Genomic DNA, 13,398 nt, shown 5'->3' with positions numbered 1-13,398 from the left:
TTTGCCGAATATAATTCTGCAATCCATCCCATCAAATAATTAATCTTATTTTATTATGAAAGTACATCACATCATCAGAATATTGAAATCAATGTTTTGAAAATTTCTTAGATGACATTGCGTATTCAATATCCGTTAGGTACCGTTACTCCTAACTGCGCGGCATGTAAATGTTGCGAAACATTGACGCGTGTGACTTACTTCCACGACGCTCAATGCTCGTGCATAATAGAGGAGCACTTTTCGTTTTCGGTATTATGTTTGCTTTCCGTGACAATTAACAGCAGTATCTCGCTTACAGCACGCGGATACACGGCGTACTAAATCACGTGATTAAAACATTTATTTCACGTGATCGTCACGTTCATATTACATTTGAATCACAGACGTTGTTGAGCTAATATAAAAGTACTTTGTGTGTTGGTAATACAATCTATAGATTCGATGGAAAGTAACATAGAATAATTGCATAACAACCAGCGAAGCCCTTAGAAGACGGAACTTACACGCAAAATTAATACAAAATTAGCTTGTGATATGGTTTTGAACGATTGAACACCTAAGGTATTCTGTAATTTTGCAACGAACATCAAGAAAGTTAAATTCAATAACATTTCTTAAGATTTTTGCATCTGCACCATAGTATGGCTCTGGTTATTTCAGCGCTAATAACAATGCTTAATCACATTGTTTGTCTTTCATGAAAAGAAAAAGAAGAAAAGTAAATACTCTGGGACTAGATAGAAGTCCGGTAGACTTTCATTATCGGATTTTTAAAATATTTAAGTATTAGAGGACCAAAAAATCGACCAATCAGAGAGTCAGATTCAGTATGAAAACCAAGAAAAACTATCATAGTCTATTTTGCCGTTTCATTCTATTGAAATACACTGAAAGTACACATATACATGTAGGCTTCCATGAGAGGTGGCAATGGGGTTTATCGAATTCACTATGAGTTCACATTTATCAAAAGTGAAGAGACAAAAACAGATCTAAATCAAATATCAACTTAGCCTTTTATGGATTTTTTCATCATTACTATTCTCTGTGGATTAGCCTAATCTGTTTTTTAAATGGTGTGATCGCATAGGCGTGTAACCAGAAAAGATATGAAGACGTCTTCTGGGATAGAGGTGGGGATTCATTTCAGCGAAACACTTTTGTTTGAATGTTTATGGACTAAACTTTTGTTATTTTGCTCCAGCAATACACAAAATATTTCTAGGCCAATTCCAGCATTTTCTTTTCAAAACCATCAACTTTGTCGCAAACATCGTTATCATTGACGTGTCTTATAAGGACGAAACATCTGTATGGTGTCCCTGATATCAAAGACACGTGTCTTATCAGGACGAAACATCTGTATGGTGTCCCTGATATCACAGACACGTGTCTTATAAGGACGAAACATCTGTATGCTGTCCCTGATTTCACAGACAAGTGTCTTATCAGGACGAAACATCTGTATGGTGTCCCTGATATCACAGACACGTGTCTTATCAGGACGAAACATCTGTATGGTGTCCCTGATATCACAGACACGTGTCTTATCAGGACGAAACATCTATATGGTTTTCCTGATATTACAAAGACGAGTCTTATAAGGACACAACATCTGTATGATGTCCCTGATATCACAGACACGTGTCCTATAGGGATGAAACATATATATAGTGTCCCTGATATCACAATCACGTGTTTTGTCTTATAAGGATGACACATCTGTATGTTATCCCTGATATCACAGACACGTGTCTTAAATATGGACCTAACATCTATATGCTGTCCCTGATATCACAGACACGTGTCTTATAAGGACGAAACATCTATATGGTGTCAATGATATCACAGACACGTGTCTTATCAGGACGAATCATCTGCATGGTGTCCCCAGCATCAAAAGACGAATTATATCTATAAACAGTTTACTTAATATACCTTGAATCATAAACGAGTACATTGTTAATCAAAATAGAAAAGTTTACGATGAAGTTTAATTGTAAAGATTTGTTTAACCTTTGTCTTGGCACAATAACCGTAACTGTTATAAAAATTTATTCATGATTATTTCACTATGATAGATCGAAGAGACCCAATACCTAAGACAAAAACACATCCTCTGTCAAAAGTCCATTAATCAAAGCATCCCGGTGTATGCCAGATTTATATCATATGACTTCGATACATTATACATTTTGTACAACAGAATATATAATCATATAATGTAGTTGATGATCATCAATCATCCCTACCCATAATTTCACTGCTTTCATTTTAAAAAGGTTTGGGGCGAATGAACAGATTATTATTAATGGTCATGTAATATTTGGTATCTTGATTGTTCAGATGATTAAATAGTCTGTTTACTCTGTACAAACAATCCCACAAATGATTCTGCGGTGCACAAAGTTCATTTGCTTTGGATAATACTCTTAACAATATGGATTGCATAAGGTAACAAATATTGACAAGGTCTTCCGCACAGTTTATGCTTAAACGTTGAGATCTATTAAAAACACACGGCATTGTTAACTTTTATGCATGGCTCTACTACGAATGAAATGTTCACCATAATAGATCATATTTTCATATTTATTGCCGAATCCTTACATTGAAAAAAAAACAACGAATTTTTTAAAATCAATTTACCAAGAAAACTTTAAAAATCCTAACCTTCCATAATCACTTTAACGCAGCAAAGTATGCACGGTAAGTATCTCCCTGTTAGCAAGCTCGTGGGATCCTACATAGTCATAAAACAGGGAAAATCCTGTAAATGTGTGCTTCCATTTAGGATGTCAACATGTCAGATTTGTTCTGCATATTGGAACATATAGATATACAATGCGTTTTGTATAGATACTCAAGTTATGTAATGGGACTTTTATGGATACTTACTTATATAATGAGACTTAGTTATATAATGATACTTTTATGGACAATTTAGTTATATAATGATAATTTTTATGGATACTTTAGTTATATAACTGAGACTTTTAACGTCTTACACTGCTGAATAAATACCTTGTCCGTGATAATTGTTCCCAGAATACCCTGTCTAAAGCCTGTGTTTGAGTTAAATGGAAACTCATTATAAAATGTAAGGTAAGTTATAAAAGAACAGGTTAATGTACCATTACCTGTACAAAATGCTTCAGATTCTTTATATTGCACAAGGACCCTTAGAACATTGCATTCAAACGTGAGGTAAATAAGAAATAAAGGGAATTAAACTTAGAATATAAACTTATTACATCAAATTAGCTATAATTACTATCCAACATGTATAGTCAATTTATGCTCTATATTAATATGTGACACTTTTGTATTTGTCCAATTTTATATATTGCATTTTGATGGTTTGATTTAAATTTATTCAGTATTATACCAATGGAAAAAATAAGAATGTATAAGAGATTTTTTTTCCTTATTTATCTGGTAATATTTGTTTCCGTCACCTATTTCAAGTTACATGATTTGCTGCATAAAAAATATACCATGCTATTGCATTATGTACGGAACAAAATGACGCACACTGGCACTTGTGAAGCTTAATAGTCTAGCAGACTGGATCTATTAACCGTTATTGTAAAATCATTTAATTTTGATAATTCCTTTTAGAAATTTTAATTAAAATTAAATGTTATAATTGATATAGGAAGAGAAGCAGTAAAAATCTGCTAAAAAGTATCAATAGAAAATTACAACTTAATTTAGTTTTAATGTATTGCATTTAACATCTAAATGTTGCACTTTTGCGATCGTAATGCAAACAATAAATATTTTTTAAATCTTTTTTATGGATTATGTCATTCCTTCCAACGTCATGCAAAAGTGCTTCTTCTATCGATTGTCAAAATAATATTTTCCTATTTCAGTTTGAACCCATTGTAATTATTATAGACAAACAAATCTTGGTTTGTGTCATCAAATACTTCTATTCAAATTTGCAATAACCAACTTGGAGACAGACGTCAATTCGGTAATTTGGTAATAAATGCATTTGCCAATATTTACATGAAGATAATAGACGATCCATCAAAAGTAAAAAGTAGTTGTAACATGGTTATATTCTTTATCAAAACCAAACCAAATGTGACCGACTGGTCATCCAACTAAAGACTAATGCTTCATATCTAAATAACGAGGAAACGAACATCTACTTGCAGCCAACATAAACGTAGCCGGAGCTATTGGCGGTTGTTCGTGTTTATGTAAGTAACTAAAGGAAGATCAGCAATCAATGTAAAAGAATTACATTTTCCCCAATATTCCCAGAATTAAAAAAACCCTGGTCAATAAAGAAAGACTTCTATTGCGATACTTAGAACCACAAGAAGACTTGTATACAAACACATATAGTTCGGAATAACTATTACGATCTGATGTCAATAATACAACTGTAAAGTTGTGGGAGTAGACCATTTCATATATTTCTTTTTGATAATAATTCGCCATAGTACGACCGATGTCTGAAATAGTAAGAGTAGGTTGTCTAATGAGGTCAGTGAATGCGCCCGGATTGAGGAGGCACAGAACCTAGTGACGTGATTGTACCGATATTCTCCGATGATTGACCACAGCGGTCATACGATGCATGTTTACACCCTCTAAACTACATAAAGAGAAGTAAAGTACAGATATGTGAACATGACCTGGATCCTGTCTGGGCGTATATTGGATTTACACCATCCTAGTGATGGTTTATAAAAGGGAGAGGACAAGGCTATTATTATTTGTCTGGTCACTGACGCCTAATTTGGCGCGATAAAAGACGTATTCAAACATAAATAAACATTAATATGCATGCGGAGGCGAAAGCGACAACAGTACGTACTATCTAGTACATAGGGTGTTTTTTTTGTTTTTTGTTTTTTTTGTTTTTGTTTTGCTTGTGGTGCAGATTTTATGTATTTAGCTGTATGTTCTAATCTTGTACAGGTTTATTCCATGTTTGTTTAATGGGATCTCCAAAAGACGTTCTATAATGCAGTTATACCAGACCAGTCCTTTTTAACAGTGTCACATGGAATAGAATGATCCCATTACCATAATCCTAAATGACGTCTACCAAGAACCGAGACACATTACAAGGTTTCCAAAGATGACATGTTGCTGCCTCAACAAGACTCGCTACCTGATTCTTACTGTCTTTATACAAATCATTAGCAGTGTTCAAAGTTTGACAATTCTGTTATCAAACTTCAAGGAGGATTGGATTACGATTTGAAGATACATGGGCGTTTATGTTGATTTTGCTGGTAAATGTTAAAGCTTGTATAGACTCAACACAATCCATTGCTTTTATTCATCAATTCATTTTACCTTGTTTGATAATTCATATACAAAATGTAATACAGATTCTTCTGATCCGAAAGCGTACGAGATAGATAATGTTCGCTCAGCAAAACGATACTTTTGGGTTTAAATTATTTATGTTGAATAGAACGATACTTTTGGGCTTAAATCATTTATGTTCAAAAGAACGATACTTTTGGTTTAAAACCATTTCCGTCCAGTTAGCAGTAGACGATCAATTTTGGTTAAAATCATTTCTATTCCGCACAAAGATATTTTAGAGTAAAATCATTTCCGTTCAGCAAAAACGATTCTTTTTACATAACATGATTTGTGCTTAGTTGAACGATACTTATGGGTTTAAATTATTTATGATCAATAAAATGATACTTTTGGTTTAAAACCATTTTCCGTCCAGTAGAACGATTACTTTTGGTCAAAATCATTTCCATTCCGCAAAAACAAATTTTGGAATAAAATCCTTTCCGTTGAGCAAAACGATTTGTTTTGCATAACATTCATGTTTAGTAGAACGATACGTTGAGTTAAATTTATTTCCAAATTTATTTCCATTCATTATAGAACGATAATTATGTGACACAATCAGTAATGATAATAAAGTTAGTTCCTATCAAGTGCGTGCATTATATGAGTGATTTGTTATACATTTCCCTAATATAGTATAAAACACGCTTATAATGAAAAAGCTAGTTCATGATTAAAACGTAGGAATTGTTATTCCAGTCAAAAGTTTTGTTTAAGAAATAATAATGGATGGTTAGTTATGCAATTCGATTATACAGTAAAGTACGATTATAAAGAAAAATCTAATTCATGACTAAAAAGTAGTAATTGTTATTTCCCGTCAAAATTTTTTTAAGAAATAAAAATGGATGGTTTGTTATACAATTCGGTAATACAGTAAAGCACGATTATAAAGAAAAATCTAATTCATGAATAAAAAGTAGTAATTTTTATTTCCCGTCATTAAGTTTTGTATAAGATATATGGATGGTTTGATATACAATACAGTACTACAGTAAAGCCTGATTATAGTGCTGGCAGCTAATTCGTGGTTTAAACGTCGCTATTAGATATGGTGCGGAATTCAATATAAATGCAAGATAACAACTTATAAAAGAAGTTCATAATGCTCAATTTTGTCTTGAATTTTTAATTAATAATTGCTTGAGCTCATTTAAGGTTTAAGACCCTGTTTAAATTAGTGATATTTTGTACGCCTACATATCACTTGTTAGGTGTACTAATGCATTAAAAGTTCAAAAAGGGCTTGATGTGTATGTCTATGTAAAGTCGAATCCGGTCAACCTGCGCTCATACCATATTGGCATGGTTTTTTGGTGAAAGAAATATGAACTGAACATGTGGACTTGCAACAAAAAAGTGTATAATGTTTTGCATATTTTGCCAAAATTTAGAAGCAGCACAACAATCTACGAGTCAACAGTGATATCTAAGATAAGGACGGATGCATAGACACTTTATATCAATCAAGTTATGTTTAAGTACACATAAAAGTGATATATAGGGATATATATAAAACATCACTTGTCAAAACGGAGTCTTAAACCTTAAAGTGCACATCGTTTAACCTGGACAGTGGTAAGCGCTTACGCACATTATCGACTCCGAAATCGTAATTCGGTTCTACGGTTCCTGAAACGAGCTGTTGATATACAATTCCAGCTGCTTATCATTTCAATGTCTGCATCCTTACCGGAACACTCCTTAGTGCCCGGATATGGTGCTCAGCAGGAGTTATAATATCTAATGTGTAAGGTTTTATAGCATAATTCAATTACCTCCAGCGTTACGCTTTGTTCTAAGTCATTTCCAGTTTTTCCTGTTTCTAGGAAGGTCTGACAGAAATATTTTGTAGTTTTCTGCTTAATTCAATTATTTATATAGTCACTAATGCGAAATTTGTTTTATTGTGAGTTTATTCTTTTGTATCCTCATTTATGGTAAATAACTTACAATTTTCTGATGTCGAGATAGCCAAATAACAATAAAAACATTTATTGTGTATTTTAACAGACTTCTCGGCGCATAAAAGCAAGCGCTTCTGTTCAAGACAACATTTCATAACCCACATATGGACTATAAAAAATTTACATCAAAAATCGGTAAAACATCGAAAGGTTAATGATGCATTATACTTCGAAGGTGGCTGCTTCCTGAGTGAACAACCTATTTGTAAATAGAGATTTGTTTTATAGGGAAATAAAACTCAATTGTAGCCTTTACTCATTCTCTATCTGTCCATTGTGTTAACATTACCATTGATCTTGGTTTGTTTTCTGCAGTAATTTCGCTATCTGCATATATATATTTCTCAGCACAATGACCTGGAAGTTATTCTTCTGCAGTTAAAGATGCCCCATGGCCGACAGAGCATAGTCGACACTCATCATTTGAAAAATAACTGATGTTTAATCGTTAGGGTCAGCAGCATATTGTATGATAATCAGAATATCCGATTATTTCTGCGCTCATGGTAATTTCAGAGGTCAAAGGTCAAAGGGTGAAAATTCACATTTACATTGTTTAAGTCCTAATTAATGAAATATTAGAATAGAGATAACATTTTTTGCAGATTTTGCCTGTAAATATTGGGTTTGTGAAGTTCAGTTCAGAAAACTGATGAAAAGTTCAAAGAGCAGGTCATAGTGACCTAGTTAAGCATTTATTCTATTCTAGCATTAAAAACTTTAATATTTTTGCTGAAAACTAGAATTTTTCAAAGATTTGATAGCTTGAAACTGATGTTTAGTACTGCATAGGTATCTTGACATAATCTGCTTAAGATGATTACATCCTAGGGTCACATTGGCTAGGTCACGTGCATAAATTAGGTCATATTCAATGAATGGTATCAAATGTCCACTAGGCATATGCCTTTTTCCCCATGTTTAAAGTTGGATTTTAAATTGTTTAGACTTGTTTTATGAGCTTAATTTTAAGCAACGCCTTCACTGAGGTATGATGTTAGAATTATGCCTGCTGCCCCACTGCATGATCGTGAAAGGCGACTACATTTGGAATCTTAATTTCACGGTTATTGAGATGAATTTTTTTTTCAACCATTTCAAAGCTTTAGAGTAATGTTTAGCACTTGATACATACTTTGTCAGATCTACTTTAGATTATTACATCCTAAACGTCACATTTTCTGGGTCACGAGTATAAATTAGGTCACATTCAATTAATGTTATTGTCTGTCAATTAAGTATCTTCTGGATTTTCCATGTTCAAAGCAAGTGTTTAAGCTATTTAAGTTTGTTGTAATAGAAAATATTAAGCCAAACATACATTGTAAGTATGATGTTAGAATTGTGCCTGCTGCCTCTTTGCATGATCGGAAAAGGTGACTTAATCTGGGATCTCAATTCTAGTGGCTACCTAGATCAAAATATATTGGATTTCTGTCTTAAATATAGAAAAGGTTTCTTTTTAATGAAAACTTTTTCTGTGACCACAAACTAGTTAATAATAATAAGATAATATTCTCCTAACTGGTGAACACTAGATGTTAAATACATGATATTGTCTGGTAAAGTCACGAGATGAAAGTTCCATATTTAATCGTTTTTTACGATCATGCAATGGAGCAGCAGGCACAATTCTAACAAAATGCTTGCAATGCAGGTGTTGCTTGAGATTATCTCATAAAACAAATTTAAATAGCTTAAACATTTGCTTTATATATAGAAAATCCAGAAGATACATAATTGACCGAATATACCTTTCATTTAATATGACCTAATTCATCCCCGTCACCCAGCTCATATGACCCTAAGCTGCCATCATCTTAACCAGATCATTATAGAACCTAAATAAGCTAAACGTCACTCTGAAGCTATGAATTGATGAAAATGTAAACTGTTTTCATCTTGGTAACAATGAAATTAAGATCAAAATATAGTCGCCTTTCACGATCATGCAGTGGGACAGCTGGCATAATTCTAACATCCTACCTCAGTGAAGGCGTTGCTTGAAATTAAGCTCATAAAACAAGTCTGAATTATTTTAAATCCTGCTTTAAACATTGGAAAATAGCATATGCCTAGTGGAAAGATGATAAAATTCATTGATTATGACCTAATTTATGCACGAGACCTAGCCAATGTGACCCAAGGATGTAATCATCTAAAGCAAGTTCCAGATGCAGTACTAAACATCAATTTCAAGCTATCAAATTGGTGAAAAATCTTAGTTTTCAGCAAAAATATTAAAGTTTTAATGCTGAAATAGAATAAATTCTTAACTAGGTCACTGTGACCTACTTTTTGAACTTTTCATCTGTTTTCTGAACTTAACTTCACAAACCCAATATTTACAGGCAAATCTGCAAAAATTGTTATCTCTATTCTAATATTTCATTAATTAGGACTTAAACAATGTAAATGTGATTTTTCACCCTTTGACCTTTGACCTCTGAAATTACCATGAGCGCAGAAAAAATCGGATATTCTGATTAGCATACAATATGCAGCTGACCCTAATGTATCTTCATGAAAAATATTTTGCTTATCACTGAGTGGCCGTAAAACGGCCCAAAGAGATACCTCTCCTTTCCTTTGATAGTGCTACGGTATGAGCGCAATTATGTCATGAAGTTATAATTATTTTTTATTTGTTTTCATATGAAATCAAACTTTCTAATTGACAGATACATTTTCTTCATATCACTATGAAGAAAAAATCCGAGAATGGTGCGGAAACTCGACGTTATCATGACGTCACAATAGAGACGTCGACGTTTTGTATTGATAAGAAAAATAATCCATTTTGAAATCAATGGAATAGTACGTTTAAACGTATTTTATGTTATATAGTCTGAAATTTTTTTATTAGCATCGATGTAACTATTTTTAACTTCATCGGGTTATGAAATAAATTTTGTTTGCAAACTTTTGTGAATAAGCGGATTCACACAGTTTGCAAAGAAAATTTCTTTCATTCCCCGATGACGTTAAAAGATAGTGACATCAATGCTTAGATATACCGTATACTTGCATTGGCTGTCAAAATTAAAAGTGCAACATAATAACTGTTATCAACAAACTTCCTATCATAACTGTCACATTATTAAAAAGAAGTATTTCACTTTGTATCATTTGTAAATAATTATTTTAATGTCTTAAGAGCCAAATTTAGAACGAAAATGGGTAAAAGTTTATATAGAGGAAGAAGTTAGAAAAATGTTATCAGAAATGAAGAGTTACATATCTTGATCAATTATATCTATCTTTGAGGTCTTTTATGCTTGTCACGACTATCCGGCGTGACGGCGTGAGTCTAAAACTACTCGGTACCGCATAGCGGATGCGGGTTGTGTGGAAAATGTCAAACTACCTTGCGTAACATCCGAACTCTTTGTTAGGCTAATGCTTTTTCAATATTGCTTTGTTTCATTTGCCTACCGATCCGTAAATATCTTTTATCAGCAAGGCTAAAAGAATCGCCTTTGAGAATGAATTGTGAATGTCAAGAATGACTTTGTGATGATGAATTTCGGTCATTTATCAAGATGTGTTAAAATATGAACATTTCAGGTAATTAATGGATGGCCTTTTTCTGGAGTGCATGTGGTTAATAACTGAATCTGTTCTTGAAATAATGTGTGTTAAACATAATTCTGCTTGCTTGCCACCACGGCATAGTGAGTCTGATACTAAATATCCTAGCAGCACGGGTATCTCTAGAACGTACCCAGCCCACTATAAATACTTTTCGGTCTTTTTTATTTAGACCTGTAATATTGCAGATCGCCGATCAGGGGAAATGTTAATGTCAACTAACATTCTTCATGATGAATCTTACGCAGAAGTGAATATTAAGATTGGTATAACCATTTCCAAGGAAAGAGCATCATGAAAAGGCAAACGTTCATTTAAATCTGGCGGAGTAAATATTTGTCGTCAAGGTCACACCGAGAAAAATGCATTCGCATACAGTGTAAAATCTAAGGTTTAGTTGGTTTTTATTGACCTGAATTTACGACCATAAGTATAACTTTTCATTACAGGGTATGTGGAAGAGAAAATGTATTTAAAGATTAGTCTGCCGCTAATCATAATACGTTGGGGGATCGTTCTTCAAATACAAAACTACCTACTACGTGTTAGACGCCATGTAATTCTGATTATATTTGGGTTTGAATATGATCTCATGAAATCACTAATATTCTATCTAACCAAACGCCGAGAGGACACCAATTGGCTGTTGGGAGACCAACTTTTGGGATACTAAGATCAATCCTTTGATTTTAATTTATTCTGAAGCACAATTCCATTACCGTTTTAGAAGCTCTTTGTTGGTGTCTAAATACAAACCGCGGCTTCCCGAAGCTATCACGATTAATCTATTTGTCGGATAATCCGGAAATACACGCCGGATATTCGATCCTTATCAATAAATTAGATACTGACCCAATACATCCGCAACAGCCTGTAAATGTAATGGTCAATATAATGAACATTTAGGTTATGGAAATAAATAATGGGTTTGTTGTGTTGTCGTCTACTACGAGACTCTCCGTGAATTGTATATCAAAAAGTATTAAGGTTTATATGGTGCTTTGTACAGAAACCAATTTACAAATCAGAAGCGACATGGTAGATCATGTCAATGAGCTGCCTAACCAGGCACCTATCACAGGACCGCTTTGGGGACGGGACCTGTTGGTTGGGTATCTGCAAGGCTCGATATCCTTCTACATAACGGACATCACCAACCTGACATCAGCTATATAATAACTAAACCTCCCGCCAGGCAGACTGACATCAACTCCATATAACTACATGTCCCTCTAGGCTGGCTGCTGCCATAGTGTTCGCTTCAGCAGGCCGATACGGAGTTATAAAACAGCGCCATAAGCTTGTGTAATCAGTGGCGGGAACTACTTGGTGACTACGGTAAGTCTTTATTTTACATCTTTACTTTTATGTCATCTCTCTAAATTGTCTATCAGACTATTTCAAACTTCAAGACTGACGTTGATGGATACGGTGCTTGCTTTGTAAACCCCATAACGTAGACAGGCAATACATATCTACTTATATTGTAGGATAATCTTAGTTAAATACGATGATGATAATGAAGATGATGATGATGATGATGATGAGGCTAGCTTTAGGTTTTATTTGTTTAGCGTCATGTGGATTAATGATAATGATGTTGTTGATGACGATGATGATGATGATGATGATGGATGTATACATGAATATCATTTTCAAAACAGACATATTAACACCGTTAGTATCTCATATGAAGGTTTTTCACCATATGTATCTACATACAAAAATAACAGTAAAAATCACATGTATTACTTACAGTTCTTACCCCAATCCTATTTTCCACGTATGCTAATGCTAACTTGATATTCTATCCTAGTTCATGGAAGCTTAATTTCAATTTCACTATGGACTTGAAATATCATGTTGACTCCTAGTATCTCGATAAAGAATAATAACCAGCTGTATACTGCTAAAATGCTATCAATGAGATATTTCATTTATCACAAAGTTTATTTGATAAAAATGCATGTTTTCAAGGTCATATGAAAAAAACTTGTACAACATGAAACTCATAAAGCTGGTGAAACCTGATATCATACATTAGATCGGTATTAATTCAGTTAAAGATAATTTCGGGCGTATAACTGATGAAATGAAAATTCAGTAATGGAATGCCTACATGATAAGATTGGTGCCAGAGTCGCCCATCTGTTTTACAGGTAACAGTTTATATACCTGATAGTATCTTGTGTTGACGTTAGCTTGGTATATTTTTGGAATTACGAGACTGATAACGATTGTATGAAACATTCAAATTACTGAAAGAATTGCAGGTTTCCTTGGTAGCACACAGATATCATTCTGACAGTGCAAGTGTTGATTTCTGCCGGATCTGTGAAGTATATAAGATTCGTCTAAAGTTATTTCGAAGATACAACTACTCTGACGTTTACGAGAAGTGTATCTTCTAAAAAAATCACTGGTACGTAACCATTTCCTATAAACAGACATAAAGAGCGATGATTTGAAACGCAGCCATATAGCCCAAACTATT

The 13,398-nt window shown here is 33.6% G+C and overlaps 1 protein-coding gene across 1 annotated transcript in view; it reads left to right on the top strand.

The window, feature by feature from the left end:
- The first annotated feature begins 11,945 nt into the window (after positions 1-11,945).
- LOC138326255 (uncharacterized) overlaps positions 11,946-13,398 on the top strand; it is a 68,713-nt gene continuing 67,260 nt past the window's right edge. Inside the window, exon 1 of the mRNA XM_069272378.1 lies at positions 11,946-12,242. The gene's annotated coding sequence lies outside the window, so the exon portion shown is untranslated. The remainder of the gene's footprint in view (positions 12,243-13,398) is intronic.

This window comes from Argopecten irradians, chromosome 1 (assembly GCF_041381155.1).
Source record: "Argopecten irradians isolate NY chromosome 1, Ai_NY, whole genome shotgun sequence".
Taxonomy (NCBI): domain Eukaryota; kingdom Metazoa; phylum Mollusca; class Bivalvia; order Pectinida; family Pectinidae; genus Argopecten; species Argopecten irradians.
This window is presented reverse-complemented; position numbering and strand designations above follow the sequence as displayed.